The sequence below is a fragment of the Triturus cristatus genome, unplaced genomic scaffold (genome assembly GCF_964204655.1).
Source record: "Triturus cristatus unplaced genomic scaffold, aTriCri1.1 SCAFFOLD_157, whole genome shotgun sequence".
Classification (NCBI taxonomy): Eukaryota; Metazoa; Chordata; class Amphibia; order Caudata; family Salamandridae; genus Triturus; species Triturus cristatus.
This window is the reverse complement of record NW_028188052.1, coordinates 1,451,859-1,460,000: the sequence shown is the minus strand read 5'-3', so window position 1 is coordinate 1,460,000 and position 8,142 is coordinate 1,451,859.

The window sequence follows — 8,142 nt, the reverse complement described above, 5'->3', positions numbered from 1 at the left end:
GAGGCCCAGGGCCCCAACTAGGCCCCAGCCATGGAGGCTGTGTGTGGGACCCGATAGGCCCTTCGACCTGGGGCCCGCGGACACCTTGAGTAACCTGTCCCTAGTAATCCGGAGGAAGGCTACCCCCCTTTCTAGTAAACTGCATGCTCCGATTGCCGGAGGGGACCCTAGGGGCAAACTCGCCCGGCCTCCTGGAGCCCTGGCTGGGATCCGGGAGGCAAATGGACCCTCATCTGGACTTCCAGGCTGACCCGGCCATCTGGTCGCCTCATTGGAAAGCATTGCGTGCAACCAGGTGGCTGAGGGGAAAGGTGCGACCAGATGGGCGGCACCTGAAAGGACTCCCGTCTGCCCGCCCCGAGCCGAGCCATAGCGGTAGGGCTCCCGCCTGCCCACCCACGCAGGGCTTGGGAGGCTCTGCTTCCTGGGGGGCTTGTGGACCCCGGCTGGGCCTCAGGCACTTGGAGGACCACCGGAGCTCTCGGACCCGGGCGCCCGGTGGAGGACTGCACGGGACCCGTGGAGCCCGTCCTGGACACTTTGCCACGCCGCGGGCCGGAGGAGGGAGCCCCAGACGCCTGGAAGGATGTGGTCCAGGCATAGCCCATCTGGTCCCCGGCAAAGAACCACCAGCCCCGGAGGGGTGTTCCGACATACCCTGCCCCTGTTCATCCGGAGGAAGGCTACCCACCTTTCTTGTAACCCGCGCGCTCCGAGTGAAAGAGGGGAACCTAGGCGCAGACGCGCCCGACCTCCTGGAGCCCTGACTGGGATCCGGGAGGCAAATGGACCCTCATAGGGAGTTCCAGGCCAGGCCGGCCCGGCCATCTGATCGCCCCATTGGAAAGCATTGTGTGCGACCAGATGGCTGAGGGGAGAGGTGCGACCAGATTGCCGGGACCGAAATTACGCCAATCTGCCCACCCTGAGCCTTCGCGGTAGGGCTCCCGCCTGCCCTTGAAGGGCTCGGGGGCTGCAGGGCACGGGGGCTACAGGGCTCGGGAGCTTTAGTGCTCCGGGGTTGCAGGGCTAGGGGGCTGCAGGGCCCCGGGGCTCCAGGGCTCCGGGGCTGCAGGGCGTCAGGGCTGCAGGGCTTCGGGGCTGCAGGGCTCGGGGGGGCTTGGAGACCCCACGCTGGACATCAGGCATGGGAGGCCCGCAGGAGCTCCCAGGGCCCGGACTCCCGGGGGACCCATGGAGCCCGTCCCGGGTACTTTGCCTCGCCGCGGGCTGGAGGAGGGAGCACCAGATGCCGGGGAAGTGTCATACGGGCTTAGCCCATCTGGTCCCCGCCTGAGAACCGCCATCCCCTGGAGTGTGTCCCGGCATACCCTGCCCAGCTCCTGAACTCAGCCAAGCAAGGGGAGGCTCCCCGGCCACAATGGAACCCCGTGCCGGGCCTTTGGCAGTGCCGCAGGCCGGGGGACGGGGCCGAGGGCCGGAGCCCCCGTCCTGGGCACCCTGCCACACGGCAGGACCGAGAACGTAGCCCGCGGGATCATTGCGCACGACCAGATGGCCGGCAACAGAAAGGACTCCCGTCTGCCCGCCCGAGTTGAGCCAAAGCGGTAGGGCTCCCGCCTGCCCACCCACGCAGGGCTTGGGGGCTCTGCTTCCTGGGGGGCTCGGGGACCCCTGCTGGGCCTCAGGCACGGGGAGGACCACCGGAGCTCTCGGACCCGGGTGCCCAGGGGAGGACTGCCCGGGACCCGTGGAGCCCGTCCCAGGCACTTTGCCACACGGCGGTCCACAGGAGGGAGCCCCGGATGCCTGGGAGGATGTTGCCCGGGCATAGCCCATCTGGTCCCTGGCAAAGAACCGCCAGCCCCGAAGGGGTGTTCTGGCATCCCCTGCCCCTACTAATCCAGAGGAAGGCTACTGCCCCTTTCTTGTAACCCGCGCACACCGCGAGGTTCATGGGACCCTGGACGCGAATGTGCCCGACCTCCTGGAGCCCTGGCAGGGATCCGGGAGGCAAATGAGCCCTCATCAGGACTTCCAAGCCGGCCCGGCCATCTCGTCGCCCCATTGGAAAGCATTGCGCGCGACCAGATGGCTGAGGGGAGAGGTGCGACCAGATGGCCGGGACCAAAATGACGCCAATCTGCCTGCCCTGAGCCTTCGCGGTAGGGCTCCCGCCTGCCGTTGCAGGCCTCGGGGGCTGCAGGGCACGGGGCCTGCAGGGCTCGGGAGCTGCAGGGCTCCGGGGATGCAGTGCTCCGGGGATGCAGGGCTCCGGGGCAGCAGGGCTCCAGGGCTGCAGGGCTGCCGGGCTCGAGGGGGCTCGGAGACCCCACGCTGGGCCTCAGGCATGGAAGGCCCGCAGGAGCTCCCGGGACCCGGATGCCCGGGGGACCCATGGACCCTGTCCCGGGCACTTTGCTTCACTGCGGGCTGGAGGAGGGAGCACCGGACGCCGGGGAGGTGTCGTCCGGGCTTAGCCCATCTGGTCCCCGCCTGAGAACCGCCATCCCCTGGAGGGGCGTCCCGGCATACCCTGCCCCTAGTAATCCGAAGGAAGGCTACCCAAGACCCGGTCCCAGCTTCCGAACCCTAGCCAGGCCGGAGAAAGCCTCCCTGGGCCCCGGTGGACACCCTTCCCCAGCGCCCGGACCCTCGGGTGGCTTGCAGGACAGGGTGCTCACGCACCCCGGGGTCCGCCGGACAGAGCACGAGCTCCGGGCCTGGTCCCAGCTTCCGAACCCTAGCCAGGCCGGGAAGAGCCTCCCCGGGCCCCAGTGGACACCCTTCCCCAGCACCCGGACCCTCGGCTGGCTTGCAGGACAGGGGGCTCCGCACCCTGGGACACTGGGACGGAGCACAAGCCCTGGGTCCGGCCCAGCTTCCGAACCCCAGCCAGGCCGGGGAGAGCCTTGCCTGGGCCCCGGTGGACACCCTTCCCCAGCGCCCAGACCCTCGGCTGGCTTGCAGGATGGGGGGCTCCCACACCCTGGGACACTGGGACGGAGCACAAGCCCCGGGACTAGGCCCAGCTTCCGAACCCTAGACAGGCCGGGGAGAGCGTCCCCGGGCCCTGGTGGAACCCCGGTCCCCAGCGCCCAGACCCTTGGCTGCAACCAAGGATGGTCCCTCAGGTTGTGCGCTCGTTTTCCACAATTTCTTTCAAAATTGTGCGTAGTTGCGCTAGGCAAAATCCACCCAGCCCTACTCAGGACGTGCGCTCGTTTTCCACAATTTTTTTCAAAATTCTGCGTAGTGGCGCTACGCAAAGTCCGCCCAGCCCTAACTAAGCTCCTACTATGCAGTGGAAACGACTTAGCCAGCCACCCACCCACCTGGCCCGGTCCCTGCTTCTGATCCCAGCCAGGTCTAGGGAGCCTCCCTTGGCCCGATGGACCCCGTCACGGGCACCCGGACCCTCACCAGGCCCCAGGACTGGTGCTCCCGCACTACATCATCGTATAGGGGTGGGCAGAAAACTACGCTCCGCCAGTGTAGCAGATAAAGCCAGCCACCCCTGCTCACCGGCCTGGTCCCTGCTTCTGAAAGCATAGGCCGGGGAGAGGCTCCCCGGGGCCCGGTGGACCCCCGTCTCCAGCGCCCGGACCCTGCGCGGGGCGGGGGATGGGGGCTTCACATCCCTGCCTGCTCCCGGGGCGAGCGGGCTGGAAGGGAGGGCCCATCAACAGGGGCCAGGAGGCAGGCGCACACCGGGGCCCCCGGCGGGCGGGCCCGGGCGCTGCCTTCCCCGTCTCGCGGTCGCCGGACCTCACGGAGGTCTGACCCAGCAAACCCGGAGAAAAAAGGACCATCGGGAAGGGGCTGAGAGGCAGGTGCGTACCCGGGCCCCTGGGGGCCCCGGCGGGTGGGCCCCGTGTCTGCCTTCCCCCGTCTCACGATCGCCGGACCTCACGGAGGTCTGACCCAGCAAACCCGGCAAAAAAGGACCATCGGGAAGGGGCTGAGAGGCAGGAGCGTACCCGGGCCCCTGGGGGCCCCAGCAGGCAGGCCCCGGGTCTGCCTTCCCCCATCTCGGGATACCTGGACCTCACGGAGGTCTGACCCAGCAAACCCGGCGGAGATAGGACCATCGGGAAGGGGCTGAGAGGCAGGAGCATACCCGGGCCCCTGGGGGCCCCGGCGGGCGGGCCCCGAGTCTGCCTTCCCCCGTCTCGGGATCGCCGGACCTCACGGAGCTCTGACCCAGCAAACTCGGAGAAAAAGGACCATCGGGAAGGGGGCTGAGAGGCAGGTGTGCATACCCGGGCCCCTGGGGGCCCCACTTCGGGCGGGCCCGGGTGCTGCCTTCCCCTGTCTCGGGATCCACGGACCTCAAGGGGCTCTGAGACAGAAAACTCGGAGAGAAAGGACCATCGGGAAGGTGCTGAGAGGCAGGAGCGTACCCGGGCCCCTGGGGGCCCCGGCGGGCGGGCCCCGGGTCTGCCTTCCCCTGATTCAGGATCGCCAAACATCACTTTGGTCTGATTGACCCTCTCCCTAGTAATCCGAAGGAAAATTACCCCTCTTTCTTGTAATCCGTGCGCACGAGGTGACAGAGGAGACCCTAGGCGCGAATGTACCCGACCTCCTGGAGCCCTCGCTGGGATCCGGGAGGCAAATGGACCCTCATCGAGACTTCCAGGCATTCTCGGCCATCTGGTCGCCCCATAGGAAAGCATTGTGCGCGACCAGATGGCCGAAGGGACGTGCGCGACCAGATGGCCGAAGGGGGCTTGCGCGACCAGATGGCCGAGGGGACAGGCGCGACCAGATGGCCGAGGGGAAAGGGAGAAGGGAAGGGGAAGCCTCCCCGGGCCCTCCGGACCCCGCCCCGGGCACCATGCCGCGTGGCAGGACCCCGGACGGAGCCCGGGGCGCGGAGGCCGCCCTCCCTGGGGGCCCCCAGGGGCTATTGAACCCAGATGAGCCTGGGGAGGCTCCCCAGACACAACGGAACCGGAGACCCCGACCCGGGGCCCGGCCGGGCCCCTGGACCCAGCCAGGGCTCCCGGGCCCGCAGGCGCAGGCGCAGGGGAAGCCTCCCCGGGACCTCCGGACCCCGCCCCGGGCACCCTGCCACGCGGCAGGACCCCGGGCGGGGAGGCCGCCCTCCCCGGCGCCCCCATGGGCCCCCAGGGGCCAATGAACCCAGACAGGCCTGGGGAGGCTCCCCGGACACAACGGAACCCCGTCCCGGGCCTTTGGCAGTGACGCAGGCCGGGGGACGGGGCCCGGGGCCCGGCCGGGCCCCTGGAACCAGCCGGGGCTCCCAGGCCCGCAAGCGCAGGGGAAGCCTCCCCGGGCCCTCCGGACCCCGCCCCAGGCACCCTGCCACGCGGCAGGACCCGGGACGGAGCCCGGGGCGGGGAGGCCGCCCTCCCCGGGGCCCCTAGGGGCCAATGAACCCAGACGAGCCAGGGGAGGCTCCCCGGACACAACGGAACCCCGTCCCGGGCCTTTGGCAGTGCCGCAGGCCGGGGGACGGGGCCCGGGGCCGGAGACCCCGACCCGGGGCCCGGCCGGGCCCCTGGACCCAGCCAGGGCTCCCAGGCCCGCAGGCGCAGGGGAAGCCTCCCCGGGCCCTCCGGAGCCCACCCCGGGCACCCTGCCACGCGGCAGGACCAGGGACGGAGCCCGGGGCGGGGAGGCCGCCTTCCCTGGGGCCCCCAAGGGCCAATGAACCCAGACAGGCCTGGGGAGGCTCCCCGGACACAACGGAACCCCGTTCCGGGCCTTTGGCAGTGCCGCAGGCCGGGGGGACGGGGCCCGGGGCCGGAGACACCGACCCGGGGCCCGGCCGGGCCCCTGGACCCAGCTGGGGCTCCCAGGCCCGCAGGCGCAGGGGAAGCCTCCCCGGACCATCCGGACCCCTTGTCCCGGGCACCCTGCCACGCGGCAGTCCCCGGGACAGGACCGGGGCAGCATCCGGGCCCGTCCAGCTGCCGGCTGAGGACCGAGAGGGGTCCCAGAGTACCCTGTCCCTAGTAATCCGGAGGAAGGCTTCATAGCGGTAGGGCTGCCGCCTGAACCATGGGCTCGGTGGGCTCTCTGCTTCCCGGGGGCTGGGGGACAGCGTCTGGGACTCGGGCACGGGGAGGACCGACGGAGCTCTCGGGCCCGGGCGCCCCGGGGGTAGGACTGCCCGGGACCCGTGGAGCCCGTCCCTGGGCACTTTGCCATGCCGTGGGCCGGAGGAGTGAAGCCTGGGAGGATGTTGCCCGGGCGTAGCCCATCTGGTCCCCGGCAAAGAACCGCCAGCCCCGGAGGGGTCTTCCGGCATACCCTGCCCATACTAATCCGGAGGAAGGCTACCCCCCTTTCTTGTAACCCACGCGCTCCGAGTGACGGAGGGGACCCTAGGCCTGGACGCGCCCGGCCTCCTGGAGCCCTGGCTGGGATCCGGGAGGCGAATGGACCCTCATCGGGACTTCCAGGCCGGCCCGGCCATCTGGTCGCCCCATTGGAAAGCATTGCGCGCGACCAGATGGCCGAGGGGAGAGGTGCAACCAGATGGACGGGACTGAAAGGACTCCCATCTGTCCAACCCCGAGCCTTCGCGCTAGGGTTCCCGCCTGCCCACGCAGGGCTCCGTGGCTGCAGGGCTCCGGGGCTGCAGGGCTCCAGGGCTGCAGGGCTCTGGGCCTGCAGGGCTCCGGGGCTGCAGGGCTCCGGGGCTGCAGGGCTCTGGGCCTGCAGGGCTCCGGGGCTGCAGGGCTCCGGGGCTGCAGGGCTCCGGGGCTGCAGGGCTCCGGGCCTGCAGGGCTCTGGGCCTGCAGGGCTCCGGGCCTGCAGGGCTCCAGGGCTCCAGGGCTCCGGGCTGTAGGGCTCCAGGGCTGCAGGGCTGCAGGGCTGCAGGCCTCGGTGGACGCCCGGGGGACCCATGGAGCCCGTCCTGGGCACTTTGCCTCGCCGCGGGCTGGAGGAGGGAGCACCGGACTCCCCGGGGAAGTGTCGTCCGGGCTTGGCCCATCTGGTCCCCGCCTGAGAACCGCCATCCCCGGGAGGGGTGTCCCGGCATACCCTGCCCCTACTAATCCGGAGGAAGGCTACCCACTTTTCTTGTAACCCTCGCGCTCCGAGTGACGGAGGGGACCCTAGGCGCGGACGCGCCCGGCCTCCTGGAGCCCTGGCTGGGATCCGCGAGGCGAATGGACCCTCATCGGGACTTCCAGGCTGGCCCGGCCATCTGGTCGCCCCATTGGAAAGCATTGCGCGCGACCAGATTGCCGAGGGGAGAGGTGCAACATCTGTCCAACCCCGAGCCTTCGCGCTAGGGTTCCCGCCTGCCCACGCAGGGCTCCGTGGCTGCAGGGCTCCGTGGCTGCAGGGCTCCGTTGCTGCAGGGCTCCAGGGCTGCAGGGCTCTGGGCCTGCAGGGCTCCGGGCCTGCAGGGCTCCGGGGCTGCAGGGCTCCGGGGCTGCAGGGCTCTGGGCCTGCAGGGCTCCGGGGCTGCAGGGCTCCGGGCCTGCAGGGCTCCGGGGCTGCAGGGCTCCGGGCCTGCAGGGCTCCGGGCCTGCAGGGCTCCGGGGCTGCAGGGCTCCAGGGTTCCGGGCTGAAGGGCTCCAGGGCTGCAGGGCTTTGGGGCTGCAGGCCTCGGTGGCTGCAGGGCTCCGGGGCTGCAGGGCTCCGGGACTGCAGGGCTCCGGGGCTGCAGGGCTCCGGGTCTGCAGGGCTCCGGGGCTGCAGGGCTCCGGGCCTGCAGGGTTCCGGGCCTGCAGGGCTCCAGGGCTCCAGGGCTCCAGAGCTCCGGGCTGAAGGGCTCCAGGGCTGCAGGGCTTTGGGGATGCAGGCCTCGGTGGACGCCCGGGGGACCCATGGAGCCCGTCCTGGGCACTTTGCCTCGCCGCGGGCTGGAGGAGGGAGCACCGGACGCCCCGGGGAAGTGTCGTCCGGGCTTGGCCCATCTGGTCCCCGCCTGAGAACCGCAATCCCCAGGAGGGGTGTCCCGGCATACCCTGCCCCTACTAATCCGGAGGAAGGCTACCCACCTTTCTTGTAACCCTCGCTCTCCGAGTGACGGAGGGGACCCTAGGCGCGGACGCGCCCGGCCTCCTGGAGCCCTGACTGGGATCCGGGAGTCAAATGAGCCCTCATCGGGACTTCCAGGCTGGCCCGGACATCTGGTCGCCCCATTGGAAAGCATTGCGTGCGACCAGATGGCCGAGGGAAAGGTGCGACCAG